The following is a 15582-nucleotide window of genomic DNA, read 5'->3' as shown; positions in this document are numbered from 1 at the left end:
AATCGTCACCAGATACTAGGCCTAGCACAATGAGGTTCCTGCATATAATAGGTCATCCTTTTTGAGTAAACACGAGATGTGTCTGTGCAGACGATTCTTTGTTATAGTTCCTGTGTAGTGATCTGTGAAGATGAAAATAATTGAGATTCAAGCAGTGATTAAGCACTTCGTAAAGAAAAATATGAAAGCAGAGGATATCCATGCCTATTTTCAGAACACACTGGGGAATGTGATCTTTCACATTCAACTGTTGTGGAGTGTACAAACGTCTTTAAATTTAGTCGGGACAGGCTACATCAGGGCTTCCTGCGGAGCCTGTGAGCATCGGTATCGCCACGAGGGCACAATGAGTGCACAACTCGCTTTCTCTTACTTGTGAACAGGCCTGAACACTGTAGATAATAAACGATCGATAGGTGACACTCAAGTCTGTAGTCACGTCGGTATTCTTTACATTGTAATAATATTATACTGCGATGATGCAATGAATGCTTACGACACAATATAACATGTGCATAATATATAAGGAAGTGTAGCCAGTGTTATACAAAAGAGCCATCGAATGGAAAAATAATAACAGCTTATAACAATTCTGTCTTCAAGAAAAGCAAATGAATTTACTATAGCGCGCATTTTTTATGTGCCATCTAGTGTCATAAAGCCAACGGCCTTGCCGCAGTGGTCACACCGGATTCCGTTGGATCACGAAAGTATAACATTGCCGGGCTTGGCTAGAACTTGGCTGAGTGACCATTCGGGTCTGCCGAGTGCTGCTGACAAGTGGGATGCTCTTATCTCTTATAGGTCACTTAAGGAGCCACTCAGCTGCGAAGTAGCGGCTCCGGTCACGAAAGCTGACAACCGCCGCGAAGGTGTCTGCTGACCACATGGCCCTCCATTTCCGGGTCCAGTGACATCTGTGGGCAGAGGATGACACGCGGTCGGTCGATACCTTTAAGCATTTTGAGGGCTGTGCGAACAGAGAGAGAAAGACTTTCATAAAGCTTTGCATTTCCGCACAAGTTGAAAAAATGTTCTAAAACAAATCATCCCGACGAAACTAGTGTACTTCACAAAAATACAGCACACCGCCATGATCAGGCCCCAGCTCTGCGAGGAAGGATTTAACCTGCCGCTGCCCCAAACAGTGCAATCTCAGTTTAATAACTGTTTCCACAACAACGCCCTTGATGGTCCTTATTTTGACACATTTTGCCTGCAGATTAACGCGATGTAGGATGCAGTACATCGCTGGTGTATCCTGCAGGATTCAAACTTCTTTCACCTTGTTCCTCTTCGAATCAACTACACCTAACTTTCGACCTGTCATTGTAGGAGCTCCATTTGTTGCAATCAACCCAAGGTTTTTCCAACAAAGCACATTTGTCAATAATCTTTCCGAAGCAAGAAATTTTGTAGTCAGCCGTAGTTTTATCGTGTATTGGCACTAAGTCAGGAACTTCCTTCATCAAGTTGAAGTCAGCCTCAACATTTCTCACAAATACGGCAAGATGAGCTTCGATGCGACTGTTAACTGTTTCGAAAACCAGAAGAGCCGTTGTACACAAGATTTTGTTTAACACATTCTCCATCGCTGAAGGGACGCACTGTTTGTCTATTTTAAGAGCAATATGTTATCTCACCCTCAAGGCACCATCAGTGTTTAGATGCCATGGTTCCCTTCCGGTAAATGCTGTACAAGGGAGAGGTAAAGTAGCAGACAAAACCACATAGTGCTTTATAAATAATAGAAACATTTCAAGAGATGTCGTATATGCATATGAACTTATTACTTTCTCTCTTTCGTGTTGTAGCCCGAGGAGGGTGATCTCCCATTCGTCAGTAACCAATTTGATCACGAATCCTACATGAAGGAGTTGCAAATGGAGCTTCACATTCTACACTCCTGGAAATTGAAATAAGAACACCGTGAATTCATTGTCCCAGGAAGGGGAAACTTTATTGACACATTCATGGGGTCAGATACATCACATGATCACACTGACAGAACCACAGGCACATAGACACAGGCAACAGAGCATGCATAATGTCGGCACTAGTACAGTGTATATCCACCTTTCGCAGCAATGCAGGCTGCTATTCTCCCATGGAGACGATCGTAGAGATGCTGGATGTAGTCCTGTGGAACGGCTTGCCATGCCATTTCCACCTGGCGCCTCAGTTGGACCAGCGTTCGTGCTGGACGTGCAGACCGCGTGAGACGACGCTTCATCCAGTCCCAAACATGCTCAATGGGGGACAGATCCGGAGATCTTGCTGGCCAGGGTAGTTGACTTACACCTTCTAGAGCACGTTGGGTGGCACAAAATACATGCGGACGTGCATTGTCCTGTTGGAACAGCAAGTTCCCTTGCCGGTCTAGGAATGGTAGAACGATGGGTTCGATGATGGTTTGGATGTACCGTGCACTATTCAGTGTCCCCTCGACGATCACCAGAGGTGTATGGCCAGTGTAGGAGATCGCTCCCCACACCATGATGCCGGGTGTTGGCCCTGTGTGCTCGGTCGTACGCAGTCCTGATTGTGGCGCTCACGTGCACGGCGCCAAACACGCATACGACCATCATTGGCACCAAGGCAGAAGCGACTCTCATCGCTGAAGACGACACGTCTCCATTCGTCCCTCCATTCACGCCTGTCGCGACACCACTGGAGGCGGGCTACACGATGTTGGGGCGTGAGCGGAAGACGGCCTAACGGTGTGCGGGACCGTAGCCCAGCTTCATGGAGACGGTTGCGAATGGTCCTCGCCGATACCCCAGGAGCAACAGTGTCCCTAATTTGCTGGGAAGTGGCGGTGCGGTCCCCTACGGCACTGCGTAGGATCCTATGGTCTTGGCGTGCATCCGTGCGTCGCTGCGGTCCGGTCCCAGGTCGACGGGCACGTGCACCTTCCGCCGACCACTGGCGACAACATCGATGTACTGTGAAGACCTCACGCCCCACGTGTTGAGCAATTCGGCGATACGTCCACCCGGCCTCCCGCATGCCCACTATACGCCCTCGCTCAAAGTCCGTCAACTGCACATACGGTTCACGTCCACGCTGTCGCGGCATGCTACCAGTGTTAAAGACTGCGATGGAGCTCCGTATGCCACGGCAAACTGGCTGACACTGACGGCGGCGGTGCACAAATGCTGCGCAACTAGCGCCATTCGACGGCCAACACCGCGGTTCCTGGTGTGTCCGCTGTGCCGTGCGTGTGATCATTGCTTGTACAGCCCTCTCGCAGTGTCCGGAGCAAGTATGGTGAGTCTGACACACCGGTGTCAATGTGTTCTTTTTTCCATTTCCAGGAGTGTACTTCTTCCAATCCAATAACTTAGTAATATGAAACAGACGCTGTAGGCGAGTTGTTCTAGGCGTTTCAAATGGTTCAGATGGCTCTGAGCACTATGGGACTTAACATCTGAGGTCATCAGTCCCCTAGAACTTACAACTACTTAAACCTAACTAACCTAAGCACATCACACACATCCATGCCCGAGGCAGGATTCGAACCTGCGACGGTAGTGGTCGCGCGGTTCTAGACTGAAGCGCCTAGAACCGCCAGGCCACACCGGCCGGCAAAAAATATCATTTCCGCCGAAGTGGTCGAACGGTTCTAGGCGCTACAGTCCGGAACCTTGCTATGTTTTATTCGGACTTGTGTAGCTTGAGAGCAATATGTTGAGAGGAATGCATGATAAAATTCTCCTTCACTGTGGCAATCGTGAATGACCGATCGCATTCTCACAGCTGGTTCATTCTCTAAGTAGCCACACATAAATTCTAATCTGTGCTCTAATGACCAGTTGGGAGGAAAACAATGACAGAATTGATGAAGCCACGCTTGTGGATGAATGTCGTTGCCAGAATTCTTAAATGTTTCGAATTTACGTGTAGTAATGAACAGCTTATAGTCAAAATCATCGTGTTGGCGAGTCGCATATCGGTCACTGTTACGTCGTGTCGGCGGTTCCATCTCAAAACTCGGTGCACCTTGCCAATTTCTTTCATAATTTCCGAAATGCCCTGTGTTATTATTTTGTGGCTTTTCCGTATTTCTAAGTCCCTCTTCCTGTGTTGGAGCGTGAGTGTTCTCTGAAATATGTAATTCTTGTGCCAACTGATCTTGCACTTCCCGGATTTCTGTTTGGTGTTGCGTATTAATTTGATTCTGATTTTGTTTGAATTTCCTAATTTGATCGTACTCTTCTGTGTCATTAAAGACTACCGGTCTTGCGTTATTCAGATTATCATCTACCTTCGTAGATAAATTATTTAGCTGATCCGAAAGTTCGACTACTTTCTTTGATAATGAACTAATTTCCTCCATGTGTTTTTCTGAACCAATTTTCAGAGTATCTACTGTGTTCTTTAAGTTTTCCTGAGTTTTTGCAAGTAGCGTAACTGAATCGGTAGATGCAACTAAGTCAATTTTAGGCCACAAGGTCTCATGATTTTCATGAACAATGATTTGCAGTTCTTTTATGGCTGCTTCGTGATTCTGTAATGCATTTTCATGCCGCGAAAAAATAGATTGAAAATGCTCACAAATTTGTGTTTTTACGTCATTACAGACTTTTTGACTTTTCGATTCAATGTTATGTAACTCAGTAGTTAAATCTTCACGTGTTTGTTCAAGTGTAGTGTCTAACTTCCGAAGATTTTGTTCCATTCTGTCTAACTTTTGAAGCTTTTGCTTTGTTTGTCTCTGATTTTGTTCCATTGTGTCTAACTGTTGCTGTGTTTGTCTCTGATTTTGTTTCATTTGTTGCATTAATTGCAATAATAATGTGTTAGTGTCTGGAATCTGTTCCTCTATGCTTTTCGGCAGTGCATTTGCACCGGCAACATTCACATTTTGACAAGCATAAAATGTGTCTTGACTTATTTGAGAAAACGGTGAGGACGCAAAACCTGAATTTACAGTATTTCCAAGATTGTGTCCTGTCATATCGGATTCCTGAGACTAGCTGTTGCCGACCGATCGATCGATAATGCTTCCCTGTTCACTAATTGTTTCACTGCCTACACCATTATTTGCAGCCCGCTCCATTTCCCTATGCACAATTACCAAATTACTACTTTGAACATTAGTTAATTCATTACACGGTGGCGCTAACACGGTGCTTTCGTCTTCACTGTCATTTCTCAGTTTACTTTGGAGCCTAGTATTACGTTTTTCACACGCCATTATTGTCGCAATATTTCACACGACGACACAGAAAAGCACAGTTTGAAGAGCAAAATAAGAAAACATATTAACATAACATTGAAAATAATATCTCGTTAATTGCAAGCGAAGCTGCGAAATACTTGTTGCAAATCTGCGTGCATGCCACAACTGTTTTACTGTACAAGAATGAAAAACTAAAACTACAAACAAGATTCTCTCTACAATTACGCGCTAGCAATAAACAAAGGCTGCACTAATTACACAAACTATAAGAAAAAATCAGAAGATTACAGTGAAGTATCCTCGGCTAAGGGTCGACATATGAAACATCACCTTAGAAACAATATTTTTAGCGCAACGCAATCTGACTTTCAAAAATCCCCACATAAGAATGGCCCTGTCTAACATTAACCTGTACCTTTCACAAATCACTTACCTCACAAAAATCTTCGTTACTCGAACTACTGCAAAAGAGCGGGCGCCACTACCGCAAGCTAAATAAAAGATTCAAACTACTGAAGGCACTAACTACTGATAGGCATAGTTAGCAAATGAAAGATTTCGATAGAAACTAACAATGTATTTACCTTAAAAGTGTTCAAAAGTCTTAATATATATATCAGTTTATGAAATCCAGTCTTACAAATTTACTGTCTCTGATGGGCACACGTCCAGATCATCCGCTCTCAAAAATCCGCCATCTCACTTCCTCACATCCACCACTGCTGGCGGCTCACCTCCAACCGCGCAACGCTACGCGCTGTTAACATCCAGCTGCCCAACACTACAATGGCAGACAACAATGCAAACCAGCCACAGACTGCACACAGCACAGCCAGTGATTTTCATACAGAGCGCTACGTGGCGTTACCAATAAGAAAACCTAAACAGCCTACTTACAAAATAATTTTACAAACCTTCAAATGGGACTTACTTTTTTAAAATAATCTTACAACTAGCATTCCGCAAACATACCTTCAGTAGTCTTGACTTAGTGAAAAATAAGAATTCAATAATATTAGTTCCTCTTATGATAATAGTTAGCTGATGTTTCTGTACATCCGTTTATAATCTCTTGTAAACCATAGCTGGTGACTGGCAGGCACACTGCTCCTCTCAACCTTTCGCGTCAGACCTGCTACCGACTCACTTCGCATCTTTCTTACTACTGATTTCCTACGAACGCTAAAGCACGGTCTCTCCCGCCAACAACGATTTCTGGTGAAGACTGTCCCTGCTACCATTACAAAATGTATCAATGCGCGGTCTTTCCTACCCCTTTCTTAAAATGTATCCATACGCGTTCTCTCCCGCTCTTTTTAAAATTATATCAATGTGCGATCTCTCCTGCCAATAATACTCTGATGCAGACATTCCCTTTATGTGACAGATAATGTGTACGGACTAGTACCTCATCGCCAATCTCGTACTTGCGTACTCTACTTACCTGGTTCTGCTGTCTCTTCCGACGATCTGCAGCTCGTTTAATGTTCGCTAGTGCCATGTTTGTTATCTCACAATGATGAAGTCTACGCTTCTTTGGAAAAGTAATATCATTTCAGTAAGTTTATTCGGTGGATCTTTATTCGTCAGTATTACAGTTGGTGAGAGCATCGTTGACTCATTAGGTATTGCATTTATTACTTCCTGAAAATGTGAAATTTATTCATCCCATGTTGTATGCTTTCTGTGGCAATAAATTCTACATAGTTTCCCGATCTCTTTCATTATTCTTTCTGACGGGTTGGGAGAACTGTGATATCTTGATATGTGTATTGGTGTTATGTTCTTGCACTCTAACATTTGTTTTCATATGTCTGACCTAAACTGCGGTCCGTTACCTGAAATAACCTTCTGTACATGTCCTACTACTGATAGAACATCTCTTACAAATGTTCTTGATACTGATCTAGCTGTTGCTTTCCTTAGTGGAGAAAATGTTACAAATTTTGATGTCAGTTCTACAGCTACTAGAATATAACTATAACCTTTACTTGTTCTGGGGATTTGACCGAAAAGATCTACTGCTGCCACGTGTCTTAACTTAACCGGTATAATGGAATACAGTGGTGGAATATGTGATACTGTCGATGATTTAGCTTTCTGACATATCTTGCATGGTGCTGTAACTTTGCGAATGTGTTTTTCCATATTGTTGAAGCGACAATTTTGTCGAAGAATTAGAAAGCATTTCCTAGCTCCGTAATGTGAATATCTTAGGTGCGTATACCATATCAATTTGTTTCTGATCCCTTCTGGAATGCATAAAGCCAATTGTTGCCGTCTGGGTATGAGCGAATAAACAGTATATTTTTATGTATAGTGTAATTATGTCTGATTTTTGCGTTTCTCTTGTCTCGCCAAAGCGTTACAATCTCTTTTAGTGTTTCATCTTTCTGCTGTTCTCTTTATATATCCTGTGATGCTGATGGCATAAAGTTTTCGAAAGCTACTTGTTTGATGTACATAATACTATGGTTGTTTCGACATAAGGTATTTTCTTTCTCTAGTCGTTTATGGTGTATAGATCTCGACAGTACGTCGGCAACAATATTCTGCGTGCCTGGAATGTGTACAATAGTAAAGTCCAACTCTTACAGATATAATTTCCAACGACTTAATCTATCATGCGTACGTTTTGCTGATAATAAAAACTGGATTGCTCAGTGATGGGTATATACTGTGGTGTGTCTTCCTTATAGATAATGACGGAATCTTGTAAACGCCCATACTATGCATAGAGTCTCTAATTCTGTTACAGAATAATTGCGCTCTGCTGGAGTAACTATCCTGCTTGCAAACGCAATATGTTTAACGATTGTCTTAGCTTCCTCCTCTACGTCCTGGAAAATATATACTCCTAGTGCTGTAGTTGAGCTATCTGTTGCAATGGAAAAATTTTGTGTTGGGTCAGAATGTGATAACAAAGGCGCCCTCAGTAACGCTTCTTTCAAATTCTCGAATTCAGCTTCAACGCCTTCATTCCATGACCAAATTGTGTTTTCACTTGTGAACTGGTATAGCAAGGTTGTGTCTAATGCTTCATAATGAATGAATTTTCAAAAATAATTAATGAGGCCTAAAAAGCTCCGTAGTTCCTTCTTATTTGTTGTCACGTCGATATCTTTCAATGCTTGCAATTTGTCGAAGTCTGGTGCAATACCTGTTTGTGAAATGATATGACCTAGAAATTTTATTGAGGCTTTTCCAAATTCAGATTTACGGAGGGTTATAGTTACACCGTTCTGCTCGAATGTATTCAGTACTTGTTGAACAGTGTGGTTGTGCTGTTTCCAGTTTTCTGCTGCGATTAGAATGTCATCTACATAGGTAGTAATTTTATTCATGAGATCCTGTGGGATAATTGTATTCATGCCTCGTATAAAGGCTGCAGACGGAAGTTTACAAAATTAGTAACATTCACCAAAGCAAAGGAATGCCGTATACTTTCAGAAATTTGGATGCAACTGGATTTGCCAGGATCGTGATTTGAGATCGAGGGTGGTATATATAGAGGTGCCATGAAACTTTTGCAGTAACTCTTCTAACGTCTGTGGTCGGTCAGTGTCTGTAATGATTATTTTATTAACCTGGCGTGAATCTAAAACTAAACGAAGTGATTCATCCTTCTTTTCAACGATGTGAAATGGATTTATATATTGGCTTGCTGCTGGTTCAATTATACCCGGATCAATCATTGCTCGTAACTCTTTCTTAACTGCTTCTGTGTGTATATGCGGGATTGGATAGTGTTTTGCTTTGAGTCTCGTGTGGTTTCACCTGAAATTCGTACATAAATCCTGTCATCGTTCCTGGAACATTTTTAGAAACTGTTTTATGTTGCACAAGAATATTTTCTAGTTCTGTGCGTTCTGTGTCGTCTTTTGCTATACTGTCTCCAACCTTGCGTGTTATTGTCTCTAATACATTATACTCCTGTTCCTCTGCCATGTCGTTATTATGTGTATTCATGTATAATGTGAGATAACCATCATTATGTCTAGAATCTGCAATAATCTCAATGCTGTGCATATTTTGTTCTTCTGAGGATACTGTGTTTTGAAATCTCACTATCACTTCACTGTCTTCCTTCTGTAATGTTAGGTGTGACGATTTAAAATCATTCTGTGCGTCGTACTGTACGTGAAAATTCATTCCTAATATTACATCAGTAGTTAAATGTGGAACTATCCAACAACTGCTATGGAAAGTTTGCCCTGCAAAAACAAACGTTAATTGTGTCTGTCTTTTGACTTCAATGATTTTTCCTGGAAATGCTCCCTTAACTTTAGTTTTGTTTAACGGGAATACTGGAAAATCATTATTGCCATTGCATCTGTTAAATGTGTCTGCGTTAATTATGCTCATTGGTGAGCCTGAATCAATTATTGCTAAAATATTTTGTAACTTTAAATTTATCTGGATTATTGGGTGGCATATAGTTTTCTGTATGATCGATATTTCGTGTAACAATGTGTCTCAAACGTCGTCGAATGTAAGGCATTCTCCATCGTTATCTTTTCTCTGTCCTTATTCATAGTGTCGTCAGTTAGTGATTCATCACAGGCTGTCTCTGGTCATAAATGTTCTGACATTTCATTTTCTGTAGGGGAATGTTGTGTGTTTTCTATGAGCTGTACTGTTCTACCACTTTGATTATTAGCGGTAGGTGGCGGATGAAATCTTGTGTTTGGCACATACATACGATGACTTGGTTCTTGTGCGCTGTTTGAATTTCTATGAAAATTATCATTGTAGAATGTCCTTTGTGGTCAGTGTTCGTTTTCTCTCCTTCTGTCGTTATAGCTGTGGTTATACGGCGAGGCACGCTTCTTTCTCTGAAAAGGCTGTCTTTGTTCGTTTTGTGTATTTTGTGGCTGACCCGTGAAATGGCTCACACCCTTCGTATCAGCTGCAAAGCGATTTAGAAAAGATTGCTGTATGGTGTGTCAGGTGGCAGTTGACGCTAAATAACGAAAAGTGTGAGATGATCCACATGAGTTCCAAAAGAAATCCGTTGGAATTCGATTACTCGATAAATAGTACAATTCTCAAGGCTGTCAATTCAACTAAGTACCTGGGTGTTAAAATTACGAACAACTTCAGTTGGAAGGACCACATAGATAATATTGTCGGGAAGGCGAGCCAAAGGTTGCGTTTCATTGGCTGGACACTTAGAAGATGCAACAAGTCCACTAAAGAGACATCTTACACTACACTCGTTCGTCCTCTGTTAGAATATTGCTGCGCGGTGTGGGATCCTTACCAGGTGGGATTGACGGAGGACATCGAGAGGGTGCAAAGAAGGGCAGCTCGTTTTGTATTATCGCGTTATAGGGGAGAGAGTGTGGCAGATATGATACACGTGTTGGGATGGAAGTTATTACAGCATAGACGTTTTTCGTCGCGGCGAGACCTTTTTACGAAATTTCAGTCACCAACTTTCTCTTCCGAATGCGAAAATATTTTGTTGAGCCCAACCTACATAGGTAGGAATGATCATCAAAATAAAATAAGAGAAATCAGAGCTCGAACAGAAAGGTTTAGGTGTTCGTTTTTCCCGCTCGCTGTTCGGGAGTGGAATAGTAGAGAGATAGTATGATTGTGGTTCGATGAACCCTCTGCCAAGCACTTAAATGTGAATTGCAGAGTAGTCATGTAGATGTCATGTAGATGTAGATCTGGGCTATGATTCATGTGAAAGTTTGACCGGTTCGATATTTCCTGTCGTGTGTGTGTCGTGTTATTTGGATGGCTTTGTTGCTGTCATGAATTGTAATGCACATTGTTCATTAAATCTCTGTGTGTATTCGCGATTAAAATTTTCATTTTCGCTGGAAAAGCGTTTATTGCGATTGTCATTGCCAAATTGTGTTTGCTCAAAATTAACATTTTTGTCTGGTTTTTATTATGTCGTGAAAAGTTCTTATTAACAAACGCATAATCTGCCTAGTGTACTTCTAGCAATTGCAGGATGTCTGTCCTTTTGCTGGCCTGTTAATAATGACACTTTTAATGCTCTGGGGAGTTTTGAAATACAAAGCTGTATTAATGCAGATTGACTGTAGGGCTCACTGTGGTATTGGTTTTGTTCAACTCGGGACCTTTGCCTTTCGCGGGCAAGTGCTCTACCAACTGAGCTACCGAAGCACGACTGACGCCCGGTACTCACAGCTTTACTTCTGCCAGTATCCGTCTCCTACCTTCCAAACTTTACAGAAGCTCTTCTGCGAAACTTGCATAACTAGCACTCCTGAAAGAAAGGATACTGCGGAGACATGGCTTAGCCACAGCCTGGGGGATGTTTCCAGAATGAGATTTTCATTCTGCAGCGGAGTGTGCGCTGATGTGAAACTTCCTGGCAGATTAAAACTGTGCCCGACCGAGACTCGAACTCGGGACCTTTGCCTTTCGCGGGCAAGTGCTCTACCAACTGAGCTACCGAAGCACGACTCACGCCCGGTACTCACAGCTTTACTTCTGCCAGTATCCGTCTCCTACCTTCCAAAGACGGATCCTGGAATGCTTCTACTGAAAAACACTGTCTAGCAATTGGTCGCATTATTCTCGCTGGTTCCCCTTCAAGAAAACTAATAAAAAATTCTGGCTTATGTTGAACTGGCCATGATGGTGGGAGTGCCGCATTGAATTGTTGGATCCAGTCCAGTGGATGTATTTGCGTCCTGTCGTTTTTAAATGTTTTAAACTTTCTCAGTAAAAGGAAATGCTTGTGGTCGAAACCGTCATATCTTTGTGTGTAATTATTTTCGTAATGTTGTGAATATGAATTTTTGTGTCTTTCTACCTGGTTAAGATCTCTTAGTCTCTGAAGTCTACCGACATTACATGTATCGTGCTTCTGAGGCATGTCGTAATGGTGTGTGTTCTGTTGGAATTGATTGTTTGCAGTTGTTTCTTGTGTGTCAGCTATCCTTTGCTGTAAAGAATTGATTTTCGGATGTAACAAATTATTACGTGATTCTAGGTCTGCGATTGTTTGTTGCACATTTGTAATTTGCGTATCTTTATTATTAGAAATCTGTTGAACTGAGACTGGTGTAGTGTAATATGATTTACTGTCATTGGTAGTATCTAACAGGTCTATTCTTGTAGTGATTTCGTTGATCTTTTCTGTCAATTCGTTTCGTAATTTACGATTACTTTTAGTTACTTTCTTAAAACCTGGTTTCAAATTTTCTGAGGTTTCATTGATTTCTATGTGTTCTATCTTGTCAGTTAGTGTCTGGACTTCTTTTGTTAATTTATCCCTTATATTCTGGATTCGTGAGCCTCTCTTGTATTTGAATATTTGTCTCCTTAACCGTTTCGATTTCTTCCGAAATCGAGAGTATGTGATTGTCCACGTAAGTTTTTCCCTGAGCAAACACTTTCTTTTTGTCGTCCTGTCGCTGTTTAGTAATTGTTTGTAATAGTTCTTTTCGTTCATTATCCTGCGATCGCATCAGTTTGCGGTGACGTATCAAACAGTTTTCTGTGTGATTGTTAAAACGTTCATCAATGTGAGCGTTTTGTTTAGAAAAGTTCTCTGTCTCGTATGCTAACCGCGAATGCTTCTTGTTTATCTGTTATTTCTTGAATCTTGGCGTGTAATCTTTGGTTTGATTGTGAACATTTTTCAGCGACTGCTTGGATTTCTGCCTTGATTTCGTTTTTTAGGTCTGCTGATTCTTGTGTCCTTCTGTTAAAGTTTTGATTCATGTCTTGTCTCATTTGTAACAAAAATGCCATTATTGGATCCGTTTCGGATTGACTTTTGTGTGTATTTGTATTCGTTGTTAAAGGTTGTACATCGGTGTTCATTTGAACATCCTCAATTGACTGTAATCGTGTCACCTCTTCTGTGGTTTCGGAATTTTCGTCAATAAAACTATGGTATCTGCTACGCAGATTGAGTAGCTGTGTACCGTTTGAATCTGTTTCGGCACATAAGGGAGTCACACTGATGGACTTCATTATAGTGGTTTCGTTACTGAAACTACTGTGTCTGCTACGCGTGCTTGTGACTGTGTAGCGTCTGTTGTATTTAAAAACAAATTATTTTGCACTAATGTCTCATTATCAGTTGGCATTTCTGAAGTTGATTGTTCGTCAAAAGATTCCATATTATTACTACTCTCGAATGTCTGCTCACCTAAGATTTAACTGTTATTTCTGTCTATTTCTGAAAAGAATTTCTCGTCAGTATTTTCTACACTTTTATTCCTTTGAGAACGAGGAATTATTCTGCGGGACATTGTCTATAATTAGGGCATGCAACAAAAATATCACTGTTCAAAGCGAATTCAACACTGAACAAACATTTTTTTCAACTCAGAATCAATAGAGCAAACAGAATTGCCGATGGGCTGTGAATTAAAGGTATACACTGTAGTATAAGCGTTGCGCCACTAAACACTAGCTTATTCATATAATTGTCAGAATCAGTATATTCATTTTCACAGTAGATTCACTAAAGGGTCTTAGTGATTGGATGTCGCCAAGTGAAACCATCCCGTCTCCTCTATATCTCTTTTGTTACGCAACCTTCCCTTCTACAATAACCTATGAAACCTTTCCTTAGGATTTCTATCTTTTGCTTAATAATAACAAATGAAATCTTCCCTTTGAAATTAATTCTTTCTCTCAATCTTCGCATACAAATTTAAAGGCTACTTATTAAAAGTGAATTTCTGATTATTTCGACGAAACATAGAATGTGTCCCCGTCGTAGCCCTTAGTTGTTACCTGCAATAACCCATAACAGTTCCTTACCTTTTTAACTGTTACTGGATCGCCATCTGACTGCTACATCGAACTGCAACATGGATTATTTACTCTGTTTTACTACACTCTATTAACTGCTGGTGGGCTGTCATAATAAGTGGCTGTATTTATTACCAAAGCTGACGTTATTCTTTAATAGGAAAGCTGACGTTATTCTTTGATAGCAAAGCTGACATTATTCTTTAATTAATTTAACTGAAGTTACGTAATTCATAGTTAAACTTTTTCTTGACAACAATAAAATTTTGCATAGTTTTACGTTAATGGTTTTTGGCATGGATTATAATCAGTAATGCAATATTGCTGGCAAAAATTAATTATATTCTAAATGAAAGAGCTTCTGTAAAGTTTGGAAGGTAGGAGACGGATACTGGCAGAAGTAAAGCTGTGAGTACCGGGCGTGAGTCGTGCTTCGGTAGCTCAGTTGGTACAGCACTTGCCCGCGAAAGGCAAAGGTCCCGAGTTCGAGTCTCGGTCGGGCACACAGTTTTAATCTGCCAGGAAGTTTCATATCAGCGCACACTCCGCTGCAGAGCGAAAATCTCATTCTGGAAACATCCCCCAGGCTGTGGCTAAGCCATGTCTCCGCAGTATCCTTTCTTTCAGGAGTGCTAGTTCTGCAAGTTTCGCAGAAGAGCTTCTGTAAAGTTTGGAAGGTAGGAGACGGATACTGGCAGAAGTAAAGCTGTGAGTACCGGGCGTGATTCGTGCTTTGGTAGCTCAGTTGGTAGAGCACTTGCCCGCGAAAGGCAAAGGTCCCGAGTTCGAGTCTCGGTCGGGCACACAGTTTTAATCTGCCAGGAAGTTTCATATCAGCGCACACTCCGCTGCAGAGTGAAAATCTCATTCTGGAAATATAAACATCTTTCATAAAGTGTGGTTTGACAATAGACGATAGAAATATACACGTCTTACAATCCTAACTAGGTTTTACAAAGAGTACTCTACGTCATTGGCTTCTTACTTAGTTTGGAATTATAACGAATCTCTCGACCAGCGCAAAGTGCCAAGCAGCTGGAAACAAAGCGCAGGTGACTCCTGTAGATAAGAAAGGTAAAAGAACGGACCCGCAAAATTACAAGCGAATATCCTTAACATCGGTTTGGTGCAGAATTCTATACCATATTCTGGGTTCGAATATAATGAATTTCATAGAGACCGGCAAGCTCATGTCCACTAATCAGTGTGGCTTTAACAAGCATTGCTCGTGCAAAACCCAGCTTGCTCTTTTCCCACATGACATATTCTGCGAGCTATGGATGAAGGGCAACAGGCGGGTTGCATACGAAGTAGGCTCCCAGATATGTGACTGGCACAAACACTTCTTAAGTAATAGAACCCGTGAAGACACGGCTGACATCAAGAGTGCCCCAGGAAAGTGTGATACTACTGTTGCTATTTTCTATATACATAAATGATCTGGCAGAAAGGGTGGGCAGCAATCTGCGGTTGTTCGCTGATGATGCTGTTGTGTACAGGAAGGTGTAGAAGATAAGTGACTGTAGGTTGACACAAGACGACAAAAATTAGTGGTAAGGACTACGGGACCAAACTGCTGAAGTCAACGCCCCTAGGCTTACACACTAATTAAACTAACTTTAAGTAACTTACACCAA

General features: G+C 41.5%; 1 protein-coding gene and 1 non-coding gene across 2 annotated transcripts in view; one reads left to right on the top strand and one right to left on the bottom strand.

The window, feature by feature from the left end:
* LOC126298335 (dynein axonemal heavy chain 5) overlaps positions 1–15582 on the top strand; it is a gene marked incomplete at its 5' end in the record, with an annotated part of 791472 nt that overhangs the window by 310656 nt on the left and 465234 nt on the right. The window lies entirely within an intron of this gene.
* On the bottom strand, positions 11557–11631 carry Trnas-cga (transfer RNA serine (anticodon CGA)). The gene has a single exon. It is a non-coding gene; the product is annotated as a tRNA-Ser (tRNA).

This window comes from Schistocerca gregaria, chromosome X, assembly GCF_023897955.1.
Source record: "Schistocerca gregaria isolate iqSchGreg1 chromosome X, iqSchGreg1.2, whole genome shotgun sequence".
Lineage (NCBI taxonomy): Eukaryota > Metazoa > Arthropoda > Insecta > Orthoptera > Acrididae > Schistocerca > Schistocerca gregaria.
The sequence above is the reverse complement of the archived record's forward strand: the minus strand, read 5'-3'. Positions and strand labels throughout refer to the sequence as shown.